Source organism: Oryctolagus cuniculus, chromosome X, assembly GCF_964237555.1.
Source record: "Oryctolagus cuniculus chromosome X, mOryCun1.1, whole genome shotgun sequence".
NCBI classification, from domain to species: domain Eukaryota; kingdom Metazoa; phylum Chordata; class Mammalia; order Lagomorpha; family Leporidae; genus Oryctolagus; species Oryctolagus cuniculus.
The window spans coordinates 33,905,674-33,923,809 of NC_091453.1; the positions used below are offsets into that span (position 1 = coordinate 33,905,674).

The 18,136-nt window shown below is 50.0% G+C and overlaps 1 long non-coding RNA gene across 1 annotated transcript in view; it reads right to left on the bottom strand.

The window, feature by feature from the left end:
• The window catches only part of LOC103351799 (uncharacterized), an 82,752-nt gene extending 68,807 nt beyond the window's left edge, over positions 1-13,945 (bottom strand). Inside the window, exon 1 of the long non-coding RNA XR_519498.4 lies at positions 13,810-13,945. This is a non-coding gene — a long non-coding RNA (uncharacterized lncRNA). The remainder of the gene's footprint in view (positions 1-13,809) is intronic.
• Between the last annotated feature and the right edge of the window lie 4,191 nt (positions 13,946-18,136).

Genomic DNA, 18,136 nt, shown 5'->3' on the forward strand with positions numbered 1-18,136 from the left:
CATCGTGTTCGTTTTCTGTCGCTGCTGAAACAAACCACCACAATCTTTTGGTCGTAAAACAACACAAATTTATTGTCTTACGTTTCCGCAGATGAGAAGCCCGACAAGGAGTTTTACAGGGTAAAAGTCAAGGTGCTGGCAGAGCCGACTTCCTCCTGGAGTTCTTCTGGGAGAGGCCAGTTCCTGGAGGACGCCTGCATTCCTGAGCTCAGTGCCAGACCCCCACCTCACACCAGTCTCTCCCCCCACCATGAACCCATCTCTCTCTCTCTCTCTCTCTCTCTGACCCCTGCTAATACTGTAGCATCATCATTTCTCTCTGCTCCCGCCACTGCAATGACTCTTGCCTTCATGCCTCCCTCCTATAAGGATGCTGTGATTCCCTTGGGCCTAGCCAGAGAATCTGGGGTAATTTTCCCAGCTGACCTTAATCACACGTGCAAAGTCCACGGGAATGAGCAAAATCATGGGTACCAGGAAGTAGGAAGAGGATAACTTTGACGTGCCATTATCCGGCCACCAGGGACAAACACGACAAACAGCCCCCAGACCTCACATGGTGATTATACTGGGCTCACCAGGAAGATCTGGGTGCCTCCTCATCTCACGATGATTCCCAGTCACATGTGCTAGGGACCTCTCCATGTGTAAGGTCACAGACTCACATGTTCCAGAGATTAGGACAAGGACATCCTTCAGGGACCTTAATTTCACCAACCTCAGATATACACCCACAAGCAATGGAAAACATCGCATGGTGAAAACCACGCGCATCCGCAGCTCAGGGATCCCACATCCTGTGTCACACTGTTCCGAAGAGATCTGAGACCTCCCACCCGTGGACACAGAATCCAAAATGAGGGGGAGGCACATGTTCTGTGTCATACACCCACCAAGAGGGGAGGGACACCACAAACTGGGACACATAATCACAAACAGAAGACATCACCCAACCTTGGTAAGTACACACAAAAGGATCAGAGATGCCAATGCTGTGATGACATAAAGGCAGATGTAGAATGAAAGGGCCAGCGCTGTGGCGAAGCAGGTAAAGCAGCTGCCTGAGGTGCCGGCATCCCATATGGGTGCTGGTTCGAGTCCTGGCTGCTCCACTTCTGATCCAGCTCTCTGCTATGGTCTGGGAAAGCAGTAGAAGATGGCCCAAGTCCTTGGGCCCCTGCACCCACGTGGGAGACCCAGAAGGAGCTCCTGGCTCCTGGCTTTGGATCGGCTCAGCTCTGGCCATTGCAGCCAACTATGGAGTGAAACAGCGGATAGAAGACTCTCTCTCTGCCTCTCCTTCTCTTTGTAACTATGACTTTAAATAAATAAATAAATCTTGTAAAGAATGCAGAATGAAGGCCTATTCAAAGAGATGAAGAGACCACAATTTCTATAATACACTCCCATAACAGATCAGAGACTGTACATCCAAAGAGCTCACATCTCAACATACATACTTATAATGGACTTTATTTATTGTTTTTGAGATTTTATTTCAATGTCTTGTATTTTTTTAAATATTTACTTATTTACTTGAAAGTCAGAGTTACACACAGAGAGAAGGAGAGGCAGAGAGAGATAGAGAGAATCTTCCATCCTCTGGTTTACTCCCCCAGATGGCTGCAATGGCTGGAGCTGGGCCAATCCGAAGCCAGAAGCCAGGAGTGTCTTCCAGGTCTCCTACCCAGGTGTAGGGACCTAAGGACTTTGGCCATCTTCTACTGCTTTCTCAGGCCATAGCAGAGAGCTGGATTAGAAGTGGAGCAGCTGGGACCTGAACCGGCGCCCGTAGGGGATGCCAGAACTGTAGGTGGCAGGTTTACCAACTATGCCACAGAGCCGCACCCAATTTCTTGTGTTTTTGACAGTCACAGTGACAGAGAACAAGAGAGAGAGAGACAGAAATAGAGAGAGAGAATCTTTCATTCACTAATTGTTCACTTCCCAAATAGCCACAACAGTCAGGCGTGGGCCAGGCCGAAGCCAGGAACCTGGAACTCCATCTGGGTCTCCCACATGGGTGCAGGGGGCCCAAGCACTTGGGTAACTTTTGCTGCCTTCCCAGGCACATTAGCAGGAGGTGGATCAAAAGTAGAGCAGCCGGGACTCTAACCAGCACTCTAACACGGGATGCTGGCATTGCAAGCGGCAGCTTCACCCACTTCATTCACACCACCAGCCCCTCACAACTGACCGTAGACTTCACAGCCACCACAGATCAGAGACCTTCACGTGCTCGGAAAACCACCTGGAGAGTGATTATAGAGCTGACATCTTGGGAATATACTGCTGGAGGACATATACCCACAGAAAGATCAGAGCCCTCAAGCCACACTGAACCCAACCCACAATGAGCTTCAAATCTCACGCCCAGATATGCACACCCAGACACACCAGAGACACCTCATCTCTTCATTCCCAGCTCAATCAGACACCTGTGATTCTGGAAAGCTCGCAAAACCTCTGAAACCTAACAACCTAAGCATAACTCACCCCTCCAGTCAGCCAAGAAACCTCAGACACACAAAAACAGATGAGAGACCTCGTATCCCAAGAGGCACACCTGCTACAACCTTGGCGACCACACGTCTAGGGACACACACACTCTCCAATAGGTCCGAGACCTGTCAGCCTGGTACAAACACCCACACACAGATCAGAGGCCTCCCGCACAACACACACACACACACACACACACACACAGAGGTCAGGGGAGTCACATGCTGGGATGCCCACCAACAACCAGATGTGCATCAGGCCCTGCACGCCTTGCCACTGTTGGAACAAATCACCCAGTCTTCGTCTCGTGAAAAGCACAGGTTTGCTGGTGCCGCAGCTCACTAGGCTAATCCTCCACCTTGCGGCGCTGGCACACCGGGTTCTAGTCCCGGTCGGGGCGCCGGATTCTGTCCCGGTTGCCCCTCTTCCAGGCCAGCTCTCTGCTGTGGCCAGGGAGTGCAGTGGAGGATGGCCCAAGTGCTTGGGCCCTGCACCCCATGGGAGACCAGGAAAAGCACCTGGCTCCTGCCATCGGATCAGCGCGGTGCGCCGGCCGCAGCGCGCCAGCCGCGGTGGCCATTGGAGGGTGAACCAATGGCAAAGGAAGACCTTTCTCTTTTTTTTTTTTTTTTTTTTACAGGCAGAGTGGATAGTGAGAGAGACAGAGAGAAAGGTCTTCCTTTTTGCCGTTGGTTCACCCTCCAATGGCCGCTGCGGCCGGTGCACCGCGCTGATCCGATGGCAGGAGCCAGGTACTTATCCTGGTCTCCCATGGGGTGCAGGGCCCAAGCACTTGGGCCATCCTCCACTGCACTCCCAGGCCACAGCAGAGAGCTGGCCTGGAAGAGGGGCAACCGGGACAGAATCCGGTGCCCCGACTGGGACTAGAACCTGGTGTGCCGGCGCCGCAAGGCGGAGGATTAGCCTAGTGAGCCACGGCGCCGGCCCAAACCTTTCTCTCTGTCTCTCTCTCTCACTGCTGTCCACTCTGCCTGTCAAAAGAAAAAAAAAAAAAAAGAAAGAAAAGCACAGGTTTTTTTTTATTAGATTACATTGACGTGGTGTAGTGGCCGCATCATGGGTGTTCGCCATGTTCAAGTCCAGTGTCAACAGAGCTGCCCTGCTCCTGGAGGGCTCCGGGGAAGAGGCCATTTCCCTGCCTTCCTGCAGCTCCCAGCGCTGCCTGCTGCCTTCCCTGCCTTCCTCCACCTTTAAGGTGACAGCGTTTCATCTTCAGCTCTCCATCCCCTTCCCTGGTCCAGGCTCCTGGCTCACACCTCCTCTGCTGGACAGCTTTAGGGGACCTTTATTCAGCTGCCCCCCCACATACCTGCACAAACAATTGGAGATTTCACATCGTGGTTAGGCACTCCCCTGAGCGGCATAAAGATTTATAAGGGCACGCGGGAATACACACTCACAAACACTCCCAATATCATGTCACTGCCTCCAACTCAGCTGGTGTCATTATTTTGTATTCAGTGACAATAACCATCCTTTCTTGTCTTCCTTTGTCTAAGGACTCACATGTTTATATTGGACCCACTGGGGAGAGCCAAGAAAATCTGCCTGTCTCAAGACGCTGAGTTCAGCCGGCGCTGCGGCTCACTTGGCTACTCCTCCGCCTGCGGCGCCAGCACCCCGGGTTCTAGTCCTGGTCGGGGAGCCGGATTCTGTCCCGGTTGCCCCTCTTCCAGGCCAGCTCTCTGCTGTGGCCAGGGAGTGCAGTGGAGGATGGCCCAAGTGCTTGGGCCCTGCACCCGCATGGGAGACCAGGAGAAGCACCTGGCTCCTGGCTTCAGGTCAGTGCAGCACGCCAGCCGCGGCGGCCATTTTGGGGGGGTGAACCAACAGAAGGAAGACCTTTCTCTCTGTCTTTCTCTCATTTGTCTAACTCTGCCTGTTAAAAAAAAAAAAAAAAGACGCTGAGTTGAATCCCGTCTACAAAGTATGCTTTTAACAGGTAAGGTCACGTGTTTCGGTTCCAAGTCTTAAGACATGGGCATGTTTAGAGGACCGTAAGTCAGCAGAGTACAACTGCGCACACAATAAAGAGGCTCATTTCCCACGACACATACTGCCACAAAGCTCAGAGACCTCAAATCCTGGCACACGTGCCACAAACAGAGTAGTCCTCGCACTCTTGATAAACGAGCAGAAGAGATGGTTTAAGAGCCTCATATACTGTGATACACACTCACAAACGGAACAAAGACCTCCCCTGAGAAATAACAAGCAAAACGGATTGGATACCCCAGTGATGCAGGTACCTCTGAAACAAGAGCTCAGTACACGAGGTCACTGTTGGGGTGCAGCGGGTTAAACTGCCACCTGCAATGCTGGCATCCCATATTGGAGCACCGGTTCAACTTCCGGCTGCACCACTTCCGATGCAGCTGCCTGCTAATGTGCCTGGGACGCCAGCAAAAGATGGCCCCAATGCTTCGGCTCCTGCCACACACTTGGGAGACTAGGATGGAGTTCGTAGCTCCTAGCTTCAACCTGGCTGTTGCGGCCATTTGAGGAGTGAAGCAGCAGATGGAAGATCTCTTCTTTTCTCTCTCTCTCTCTCTCTCTGTTACTCTGCCTTTCAAATAAAATGAAAATAAAATCTTAAAAAAAATAAACCTCATGCCTTAGGCACTTTAACAAATAATAAACCTCACAACCCATTACAGATACAAGCATACAAACAGGAAATCTCATATATTTGCAAATAATGCCAAAAGCAGCAGAGATCTAACAATCTGGGATACACATCTAACAGCTCAGAAAACTCACTCCTCGAATACCCTCAAACACGCCAGAGTCCTCTCAACCCAGTTCATTTACCAGAAAACACCTGAATCTATGTTTTATCTTTTTTAAAAACTTTATTTTATTTGAAAGGCAGAATTTCAGAGAGGCAGAGGAAGAGAGAGAGAGCACGCGCTTCCATCTGTTGATTCGCTCCCCAAATGGCCGCAAAGGCTGGAGCTGCGCCAATCTGAAGCCAGGAGCCAGGAGCTTCCTCCAGGTCTTCCCATGTGAGTGCAGGGGCCCAAGGACTTGGGCCATCTTCTACTGCTTTCCCAGGCCACAGCAGAGAGCTGGATCAGAAGTGGAGCAGCTGGGACTCGAACCGGTGCTCATATGGGATGCTGGCACTGCAGGCAGCAGCTTTACCCACTGTACCACAGTATTGCCCCCAAACATCGGAATCTTCATGGCATTAGGCAAATCAAAAAAGAACAGTTTCCATCTTGGGATATGCCTTCACTGGGAACATGTGCATCCCATATTGGTCACAGTGCTTGGGTCTAGTCCTGGCTACTCTGCACATCTCATTTAGCTTCCTACTAATGCACCTGGGAGCCAATTGATGATGATTCTAGTACCTGGGTTCCTGCCATCCATGTTAGAGACCTGGCTGGTCCTACCTCCTAGGTTTGGCTCAGCTTAGTCCCAGCTGTTACGTGGATGTATAGACAGATTAGAGACCTCATTACCTGGATATGTAGCCTCAAACCCTATGACACACATCCACACAGAAGTCAGAGACTTCATACTCTGAGACATACACCAACTGACGATCAGTGAGCTCACCCCATGGGCTGTGCTCAGAGGCCACATACGAGAGGAAACAGATCAGAGAGAGCAAGCACTGCCAACGCATGCTCACATACATGTCAGAAACCAGGCATGCTGTGAAAAGGAGCCCGAAATAGATCATAGACCCGATATCTTGTGACACAGCACCCACAAGGAGATCATAAAAGCTCACTTCCAGGGACACATACCCACAGACATTAGAGGATTCAGACCAAGGGATGTACAGTCACAACATCCTGTGAATCCTACATCCTGTGAGAGCCCTCGCTGCCTGCCACATAAAGGGTTCAGATTTGCCACTTGCTGAACTTCATCCCCAGCAGGTGAGCAGACCCAAAAACGTGGGATGCACACCCAGAAACCCATGCTAACTCTCACCCCCGAGACATACACACACAGCACTCAGAAGCCTCACACACTGTGCATTCAACATCAAACAGATCAGAGGGTTCATGACCTAGAATATACAAACAGATCAGAGAACTTACATCTTTGACAAAGTTCATGGACAGAGACATCACATACTAAAAAGTACAGCAATGGGGCCGGCGCTATGGTGTAGTGGGTAAAGCCACCACCTACAACATCAGCATCCCATATGGACTCCAGTTTGTTTCCTGGCTGCTCCGCTTCTCATCCAGTTCCCTGCTAATGGCCTGGGAAAAGCAGCGGAAAATGGCCCAAGTGCCTGGGCCCCTGCTACCCCACATGGGAGACCTGGAAGAAGCTCCTGGCTCCAGACTGGCCATTGTGACCATTTGGGAAGTGAACCAGTGGATAGAAGATCTTTCTCTTTCTCTCTCTCTCTCTCTCTCTGACTCTCTCTCTTTCAAATAAATAAATAAATAAATAAATATTTAAAAATTAATAAATAAAAAGTACAGCAATGAACAGAGACCTCACATCATGAAATATACAACCACAAAAAGATCATAAGCCTTACACTTTGCGGGGAACGTAGTCAGCCTAGCAGTTAAGATGCCTGTATCCATTATTGAACAGAGTACCTGGGTTCAATTCCCAGCTCTGGCTCCTGACTCCAGCTTCCTGTTAATGCAGACCCTGGGAGGCAGCAGTGATGGCTCAAATAACTAGGTTCCTGCCGCCCACATGGGAGACCTGGATTGAATTCCCAGCTCCTGGCTTTGGCCTCACTCGTGTGGCATTTGGGGAGTGAACCAAATGAACCCTCAAATAAATTAAAATTAAAAACAAAACCAAGTAAAAACAAACCTTACATTCTGGACATACATACCTCAAAGAAATCCAACACATCACTTGCTATGATAAATACCCCCAAACAAATAAGAAATCTCAAATTTTGGAAAAATAATTCCCCTAGAAGATCAGAGACCTCAAAACTTGGGATGTACAACCACAAAATGTAGAGAAACACACTTTCCAAACTAGACTCGTAGAAACTCCACCCCTTGAATAAACATAGCTAAACAGATCAGAGACCTCACATCCTGGGACATACATCCACAAACAGCTGACCCGAGTGGGACAAGCACTTGCTTTATAGCTAGGGTCCTAACACCTTAGGACATATATAAGGAAAATCTGGACAGATCTGGTACCCTTGATGAACATACACAAACCAATCAAAGGCCCCCAGTCTGTGATACATACTCAGAAAGATACAAGAAACCTCACTGGCTAGCATGCTTCCTTCTACTCGGGTCTCATGTCTGCCATCTCAGGAAACAGGCAGATATATTGAAGCTATGCAATATCCGGTTTCTCCTTAAAATTTTACCCACTGGTTTTAGCATTCCTCGGGGATCTTGCTTGCAATAATTATTTCTGTGGTGTTCTGACACTGATTTTCTATTTCCCTCATGCCTTCCTTCTACATTTGTCACTTGGGATTCTTCTTTTTAAAGATTTATTACATGGAGAGAGAGAAGAAGGCGGGGGGTTCCTTCCATCCGCTGGTTTACTCCTCAATTGGCCTCAATGGCTGGAGCTGCTCCTGGCTTTGGATCGGCGCAACCCTGGCCACTGTGGTCATCTGGGGAGTGAACCAGCAGATGGAAGACCTCTCTCTCTCTCTCTCTCTCTCTCTCTCTCTCTGTGTGTGCCTCTCTGCCTCTCTCTGTAATTATGGCTTTCAACTAAATAAATAAACAAATCTTTTTTTAAAAAAGAAAGAACCACACAACCTGAGGCATACGTGCACAGAGACTGGAAAACACAAATCCTGCAGTATACACGACAAAGAGAGCAGAGACCCCACAGACTAGGAAATACACTCAGAGAGGAAGCAGAGTGCTCTCAAACTGTGACATCCCATCCCAACGAGAGGAGACAGCTCACACCCTTGGCAGTATACTTGCCAAGAAAATAGGGCCCTCCCATCCATCACAGGGCCCACACCTTCAAATGCGAGAGACTACACATTTGGAAAGACACCAAGGAACAGATGAAATCCCTCACATCCTGGGCCATAGAACACTGAAAGGAGCAGACAGCATGTGCGGGACATACACTTGCAAACAGATGGGTGATGTCAAACTCTAGGGAACTGAATCCAGAACTAATCAGAGACCTCCCACTCAGGGACATGTAATCACCCATAGATCAGAGAACCTCCGTCTCAAATCCTGAGCCATGTACCCACAAACAGGTCAGAGAACTCATGTTCCAGGACATACTTGCAGAAGCAGAACGGATGCCTGGGCCAGCGCTGTGGCATAGCAGGTAAAGACACTGCCTGCAGTGCCAGCATCCCATATGGGCGCTGGTTCGAGTCCCTGCTGCTCCTCTTCTGATCTAGCTCTGTACTGGTGGCCTGGGAAGGCAGTGAAAGATGGCCCGAGTCCTTGGGCCCCTGCACCCACATGGGAGACCCAGAAGAAGGTCCTGGATCCTGACTTCAGATCAACCCAGCTCCAGCCATTGTGGCCATTTGGGAAGTGAACCAGCAGATGGAAGACCTGTCTCTTCCTCTCTCTAACTCTGCTTTTTAAATAAATACATAACTCTTTTTTTTTCTTTGACAGACAGATTTAGACAGTGAGAGAGAGAGAGAGACAGAGAGAAAGGTTTTCCTTCCGTTGGTTCACCCTTCAAATGGCTGCTGCCGCCCGCGTGCTGCGCTGATCCGAAGCCAGGAGCCAGTGCTTCCTCCTGGTCTCCCATGCGGGTGCAGGGTCCAAGCACTTGGGCCATCCTCCGCTGCCTTCCTGGGCCACAGCAGAGAGCTGGCCTGGAAGAGGGGCAACCAGGACAGAATCCGGCGCCCCGACCGGGCCTAGAACCTGGTGTGCCGGCGCCGCAAGGCGGAGGATTAGCCTAGTGAGCCGCAGCGCTGGCCAATACATAACTCTTTATAATGGCAGCAACAGCCAGGTGCCTGGAACTCCATTCCAAGCACTTGGGCCATATTCTGCTGCTTTCCTTGGTGCATTAGAAGAGAGAGCTGAATCAGAAGTGGAGCAACCGGGACTTGAACCCATGCTCATATGGAATGCTGGCATTGCAGGTGATGACTTTGCCCAGTGCGCCACAACGCCAGCCCCTAAACTTATCCTTTAATTCCACTTTTTGCAGAAACTTTTTGAAGTACCCTCAATACACTCACAAACAGAATGGAAACCATGTATAAAAACCCCGAGAGACCAGAGAACTCACATCTTGGAATATTTACCCTCAAAAGGAGGAATCTCTCATTCTGGGAAACACTGAGCCAAACATACGAGAGACCTCACAACTGTAGGCGCACACATTGAGATTGTTCAGAGACCTCATCGTGTAATACGTTTGCCCCTGTATAGAGACCTCTTAGACTGCGACACAGAGCTGTAAGCACACCAAGGACACCCACAAAATCCCAGGGACTTTATGTTCTCAGACATACCCTCAGAAACAGCTCAGAGAGCCAAAACTCTGGGACAGAGAGGCCCTCTGCCACCAAACTCAGAAATATTTGTACGTGGCAGCTCAGATGCCCACGTCCTACATCAGAGTACTTGGGCTCTGGCTCCTGACTCCAACTTCCCGTTAATGTGGACCCTGGGAGGCAGTGGAGAGGGCTCAAATGATTGGGTTCCTGCCACCCACGTGGGAGACCTGGAGTGGGTTCCCAGGGCTTGGCTCTGGATAGGCTCAGCCCCAGCCATTGTAGGCATTTGGGGAGTGAGTCAGTGGATGACAGCTCTCTCTATGCTTCTCAAATAAATTAATTAAAAAGAGGGGGAGGTGTTTGGTGCAGCAGTTAAGATGTAAGTTGGGATGCCCACATTCCATACTGGGGAGCCTGGGTTCAAGGTCCAGCTCTGCTTCTGAGCCAGCTCCTTGTTCTGCACACCCTGGGAGCAGGAGATGACAGGTACCTGGGTCCCTCCACCCACGTGGGAGACCTGCACCTAGTTCTAGACTCCTCAGAAGTGAACCAACAGATGGAAAATCCATGTCCGTCTTTCAAGGAAATTTAATTTTTAAGAGAGAGAGAAAGAGAGATCTTCCATTCACTGGTTCACTCTGCAAATGGCTGCAATAGCCCAGGCAAGGCCACCTGTGACACCGCATCCCCTATGAGCACCAGCTGAAGGCTTTGAGTCCTGGCTGCTCCACTTCAGACCCAGCTCCCTGCCCATGGCCTGACAAAGCTCCTGATTTTGGCCTGGCTCAGCCCTGACTGTTACAGCCATTTGGGGAGTGAACCAGCTGATGCATGGTCTCTCTGTCTCTCTCCCTCTGTAACTTTGCCTTTCAATTAAATAAATATATCTCTTTTTTATAAAATTATTTAATTAATGTTTAAATTAAATAAGATGGAAGACCTTTCTCTGTCTGCCTCTGCCTCTCTGTAACTCAGCCCTTCAAATAAATAAATAAATCTTTTTTTTTTTTTTGACAGACAGATTTAGACAGTGAGAGAGAGAGAGACAGACAGAAAGAAAGGTCTTCCTTTGCCGTTGGTTCACCCTCCAATAGCCGCTGCCACTGGCTGGCGCACCAAACTGATCCGATGGCAGGAGCCAGGTGCTTCTCCTGGTCTCCCATGGGGTACAGGGCCCAAGCACTTGGGCCATCCGCCACTGCCCTCCCGGGCCACAGCAGAGAGCTGGCCTGGAAGAGGGGCAACCGGGACAGAATCCGGCGCCCCGACCGGGACTAGAACCCGGTGTGCCAGCGCCGCAAGGTGGAAGATTAGCCTAGTGAGCCGCGGCGCCGGCCTAAATAAATCTTTAAAAAAAAAGTTACAGGGGCCAGTGCTGGGGCACAGCGGGTTAACGCCCTGGCCTGCTGGTTCAAGACCCAGCTGTTCCACTTTCGATCCAGCTCTCTGCTGTGGCCTGGGAAAGCAGTAGAGGATGGCCCAAGTCCTTGGGCCCCTGCACCCCATGGGAGACCCGGAAGAAGCTCCTGGCTCCTGGCTTTGGATCGGCGCGGCTCCTGCCGTTGCGGCCCATTGGAGCAAACCATCGGAGGGAAGACCTCTCTCTCTCTGCCTCTCCTCTTTCTGTGTAACTCTGATTTCAAATAAATAAATATTTTAAAAAGAAAGTTACAAATATGAGAGGAGGCTGTGGTTAGGGGAGAAAAGTTTGGCACAGCAGTTAAGACTTGGGACACCCACATCCCATATCCGAGTGCTTGGGTTTCAGCCCTGGCTTGGCTTCCAATTTTAGCTTCCTGCTAACATGCACCCGGGGAGGCAGCAGATGCCAGCTTCAAGCACTTGGGTCCCTGCCACCCACTGAGTTCTGGACTCCTGGGTTTCACCTAGTCCAGCTCCAACTGTTGAGGGCATTTGGGGAGTGAACGAGTGGATGGAAGATTTCTCTTGGTCTGTTTCTCTGCCTTCCAAGTAAAGCTGAAAATAAAGAATTTTTAAGGATTTATTTCTTTTATTCGAAAGGCAGAGTTACAGAGAGGGAGAGACAGAGACTGAGAGATCTTCCATCTACTGGTTCACAAACCCAGATGGCTGCAACTGCCAGACCTGGGCCGATCTGAAGCCAGGAGCCAGGAGCTTCTCCTGGATTTCCCACATGGGTGCAGGGGCCCAAGCACTTGGACCATCCCAGGCCATTAACAGGGAGCTGGTTTGGAAGTGGAGTAGCCAGGACTCCAACTGGCGCCCAAATGGGATGTCGTTGCCACAGGTGGAGGTTTAACCTACTACACCACGGTGTGGGCCCTTAAAGAAATAATTTTTAAAATAGCATTAAGGTGGGGGAGGTAGGTGGCTTTGTGGCGCAGTGGGTTAAGTTGCTGTTTGCAGTGCCGGCATCCCATCTGGGCACCAGTTTGAGTCCCGGCTACTCCACTTCTGACCAGCTCCCTGCTAATGTGCCGGGAACATAGTGGAAGATGACCCAAGTGACTGGGCCCTTGCACCCACGTGAGAGATCCACATGACGCTCCTGGCTCCTGGCTTTGGCTTGCCCTAGCTCTGGTCATTCTGGCCTTCTGAGGAGTGAACCAGCAGATGGAAGATCTACCTCCTCTCTCTCTGTGACTCTGACTTTCAAATAAATAAATCTGTTTTTTTTTTTTTTTTTTAAAACCATTAAGGAAAGGTAGGTGAATAGGATACAGGATTATAATCTTTTTGTAAGTCTAAAGATTTTTTGTTTTTTGACAGGCAGAGTGGACAGTGAGAGAGACAGAAAGGTCTTCCTTTTGCCGTTGGTTCACCCTCCAATGGCCGCTGCAGCCAGCGCGCTGCAGCCGGCGCACCGCGCTGATCTGATGGCAGGAGCCAGGTGCTTCTCCTGGTCTCCCATGGGGTGCAGGGCCCAAGCACTTGGGCCATCCTCCACTGCACTCCCTGGCCACAGCAGAGAGCTGGCCTGGAAGAGGGGCAACCGGGAGTCTAAAGATTTTTAATAAAAAAAAACTTTCAGAAAAATGACCAGCACACATAACAGGGAATTTATAAAACTTCAATATTTGTACATCTTACCAACAATTACAGAGCACAATATTAAGCCTCTCTGGCAATCACAGATTTGTCAAAAATGAAAAATGAAGTTAAAGTGTAAGAAAAAAAAACTTTGCACATGCAGGGTAAAGAACCATAAAAAGCTTAGAAACCTGTCACCCTGGATCAGAGACCCACAAACATCCCAAAAACATAAATTCCCATTATACAGCTCTCCCAACAGCTGAGACACCCCAGTCCGTTCATACATATGATACCTTGAACACATGGGCAGTGTAATAACCACCCTATGATGAGCTGATTGGAGAATCACTTTCCTACTTCCCTACTCGCAGCCAAACACCCCTCCTGCCTGATGCTTAAAATCCCATTATTAAAAAGTGTACTCTTTTGAGGTAAGTCATACCCTCCTGGCCTGCTGCAAAACAGCCACACAGCCCTCAGCTCTCCAGAGCACAAAACCATGCATCTTTCCTTAGTCATTTATGGCCCACTCCCTCACCCTACTCCTCCACACACACACACACACACACACACACCAGCCACACACCTAGTCAGGCCCGGGCCAGAGGGAGCAGAAAGCCTGTAGGTCACCCCCTCTTCTAGGGGAGAGCGTCCGGCCTGGAGAAGGATTATGAGATGGCCTTGAACCTTATCTGCTAGACTCAGACCTAGGTAGCCTGAAAGACACATGCCAGGGACCCTAGAGAAAGGTTTTTCTCAATGCTGTTGTGAATGATGAGTCCTGAAATCAATATAATGGGATGCAATAGGCATTGTTCTTAAAAGAATAGGTAGAAGAGAATGGAAAAGATTACCCAACACACTCTGTGCCAACACTTGAGTACAAGCCAATAATGCAGCTTCTTTTATAGGCGTGCAAGTAGAGCTCCTAGATGGGATTCGAACCCACGGTGTCCAGTAGCCCAAAGCCCTGTCTCGGCAATCCCGAACGTCAACCCAGGAGCCATAGCGCCTGCGCCAAACCAGCAGCCAATGGGAGCACAGAGCTGGAAAACCCGACTGGTAGCCTCTCAGAGAATCCAAAATCCTCGGCACCCTGGGAAAGCGTGGGGTAGCCAATCTCAAGGTGACTAATTAGAACTCAGGGCACGTTTTGATCCCGCCCTACTCATCCTGGAGCCAATCACTGACCCGCGGCGCTCCACTCCACCCCAGCCCGGCTGTTGATGCGATTCCATAGAGCCAACACCGACGGGACCAGATTTAAGATCACGGCGGTGGCGGTTTCCACACAGGTGGAGGCTTTAGGCGGAAGGTGGAAACCCGCCGGGGGTTGAGGTCGGTCAAGGCAGCGTCACTCTCTCTTCCCTCGGGTGGGGGCCGATCCACGCGTGAGATGAGGAGACGTTTCATGTCTCTATACACAAAATGGTCTCTTCCAAAATACGCGACCCCCCTCACCGGTGGTACGTCCCAGAGCGGACTGTTCCATCTCCTCGTTGCGCAGTGGTATGTCCTGGAGTTGCATTGTCTCATCGTTAACTCAGCCCCACTCCTCACGTTCGCCTTGGGTGTGCGACATAGGAAAGGCTGTTTCATATCAATGTCGCGTGAAATATTTAGTCTTCGATTCACCTTAACACTACTAAGTAAGATCCTTTCACATCTGCCTCCCCACCCCCATTCTCACGTCCCCCAATGGACCGTCCTAGCCATAAACCCGGATGATCGTGCTGAGCGCAGAGGCTCAGGCATCTAACCCAGTGCTGCAGAGCCCCGCCCAGGCGTCATCTCCTTGGGCCTTGGCTATTAGTGAGCATTTGTGTGGCAGTATTTAGCAAAACTCCTTCCTAGTAAAATGTGAACACCATCAGGGCAGCGAACTGTGAATTTCCAATTCCATGGTGCCTGCCCCTGTAGAATCACAATCAAAATGGAGTGTGGCTAAAAGCTCATTGCAGATCTCTTGCTTATGTACATATTAGCTTTGCTCCCGAACGGCTAAGTGTGTATCTTGTAAAACTATGTGGGCCCAAATTCCCAGGAACTAGGTTGACAGAAATGTGTGCTACACTGTTATCTGACAACCATATCTTGGATGTGTTATTGGGTTTGTTATTGTTAACTGTTATCTTACAACCATATTCTGGTTTTTTTTATTGCTCACTGAATACCAGGGGCCCAGTTTGAAATTGTGAGCCCTAGTGGACAGAATACTCGGCTGTTGGGGGCCACACTCTGGTAAGGAGTGTTGGTCCCGATCAGTTGCGGGTCCTGATTGGTTGTCTTGCCTCTCATTTTCAATAAAATTCATGCGTGACTGGCACTGGTTTTTGTAATACTCTATTTTAGCTGACGAGTGGATGCAACACCCCCCCCCCCACACACACACACAAAAGGGAGTTTGTTAGAGAATGATGCCTTCGGCAATTCCACTTCTAAGTATGTGGTGGGTTTTTGGTTTTTGCTTTTGAAAGACAGAGAGAGATCCTCCATCCATTGGTTCATTCCCCAGATGCCCACAACAGCCACGGCCGGGCCACGTGGAAGCCAGGAGCCAGAAGCTTCATCCGGGTCTCCTACATGGGTGACAGGGACCCAAGCACTTGAGCCATCATCTGCTGCCACTCCCCAACCCCCAGAATGTGTATTAGCAGGAAGCTGGAGTCAGGAGTGAAGCCAGGACTCGAACCCAGGAACTCTGATAGGGGATGCAGCTGTCTCAAGCAGCAGTTTAACTGCCAAATGCCTGCCCTTCTAAGGAAGCGGTCACACACATGAACACAGGTGTGTGTACACAGGAATGTGAGGACCAACCAACCAGGGAGGGAAAGATCAAATGGAAAGAAGTGATTCGTGTTAGTTATACCATGGGGTATCTGTTGACTGCAACAGAATGAAACATTAACCACAGGAAACATACCCCAGATGGCTCGAGGATTTTTCACATCAATGGACACAGCACAAAAGATCATATCATGGACCAAAGAGTCCAAAACAACCTAGAGGCCTCACATTCTGGTCAAAGACTGGCAAAAACTTGGAGAGCACACGTAACACAACATACATCCTCCTCTGGAGACCTCATGCCATGGGACAGGGCCCAAAACTGAGGGGACCTTCCACACCATGACAACTCACACCCTGGACACAGACCCTGAAGCTGCTCAGAGACTTCACGACCTGGCATGCAGATCAACCATGTGGATAGACACCTCGTGCTGTTGACAGACCACAAAACAAGTCAGCAGCCTAAACACAAAGAGAATGAAGGTGACAAACCTATGCTAGGTGGAGGATCTACCTAAAGGAATTATGTTAATGGGGGTGGAGGGGAAGCAAGTGGGAAACCATGCTCAACGACCTTAGAACGTGACAACCAGCCCACAGGGCATTCTGGGATTTTATACCCAAATAGCTCACAGAGCCCAAACGTGGTGACACGAATCATACCTTCAGGAACACATATTCAAAATCTCAGAGACCTCACACCCTTGAAGAGACTTAAATCCCTTTAACAAAGACCCCCAAACACCTCAGATGCCCTGAAACCTGGGACACAGAGTTAAAAAATACATAGAGATCACATATCTTTTTTTTAAGGTTTATTGATTTTTTTAAAGGTAGAGTTACAGAGAGAGAGAGGCAGAGGCAGTGAGAGACAGAAGTCATCCTGCTGGTTCACTCCTCAGATGGCTGCAACGGCTGGAGCTGCACGGATCCAAGCCAGGAGCCAAGAGCTTTCTCCGGGTCTCCCATGTGGGTGCAGGGGCCCAAGGACTTAGACCATCTTCTACTGCTTTCCCAGGCCATAGCAGAGAGCGGGCTTGGAAGTGGAGCAGCCGGGACTCGAACCAGCGCCCATATGGGATGCCGGCACTGCAGGCAGCGGCTTTACCCACTATGCCACAGTGCTAGCTCCGAGATCACATATCTTCCACACAAACCTCAAAATGTTTCAGCGAGGCCAGCATTGTGCCATAGCAGGTAAAATCACTGCCTGCAGCACCGGCATCCCATACGGGTGCCAGTTTGAGTCCCGGCTGCTCCACTTCCCATGCAGCTCCCTGCTAATGTTCCTGGGAAAGCAGTAGAAGATGGCCCAAGTCCTTGGGCCCCTGCACCCCCACGTGGGACACCTGGAAGAAACACCTTTGGCCTGGCCCAGCCCTAATTACAGCCATTTAGGAAGTGAACCAGTGGATGGCAAATCTGTCTCTCTCTCTCTCTGTAACTCTGCTTGTCGAATAAATAAATGAATCTTTAAAGAAAAGTTTCAGAGACCTCACAAGCTGGCACACAGACCCATAAATATATCAAACTACAGACCCTTAGAGACAAACTCTAAGAAGCCTATGAGACTTCTTACTTAAGGACACAAACATTTAAAGATTTATTTATTTACTTGAAAGTCAGAGTTAGAGAGAGAGACAGAGAGAGAGAGGTCTTACATCCACTGGTTCACCCCCCAATTGGCCGAGATGACCAAAGCTGCACCAACCCAAAGCCAGGAGCCAGGAGCTTCCTCTGGGTCTCCCACACAGGTGCAGGGGCCCAAGGACTTGGGCCATCTTCTACTGCTTTCCCAGGCCATAGCAGAGAGCTGGATCGGAAGTGGAGCAGCCAGGACTTGAACTGGTGCCCATATGGGATGGCGTCACTGCAGTTGGTGGCTTTACCCACTACACCACAGCGCTGGCCCCGACATAGACATTTAAAAATGTAGACACCTCACATCTTGGGAAAGAGGCACTGACGCAGCTCAGTAACCTTACTGCCTGGAACATTCCCTTAATAGAGCAGACACATCACTCTCTGGAACCGAGACTACCAAAAAGACAGAAACCCCGTGCCTGGAAACAGAACTCAAATTACTCCCGGAACTCAGAACCCACCAGGGCCAGCACTGTGGCATACGTAGCAGGTAAACTTGTTGCCTGCAACCCTGGTATCCCATATGGGCTCCGGTTCAAGTCCTGGCTGCTCCTCTTCCAATCCAGCTCCCTGCTAATGTGCCTGGGAAAGCGGCAGACAATGGCCCAGGTCCTTGGGCCCCTGCACCCGTGTAGGAGACCTGGAAGAAGCTCCTGGCTCCTGGCTTCCGCCTGCTCCAGCCCTGATCATTGCAGCCACTTTCTCTCTCTCTCTCTAACTCTGCCTTGCAAATAAATAAAATAATTA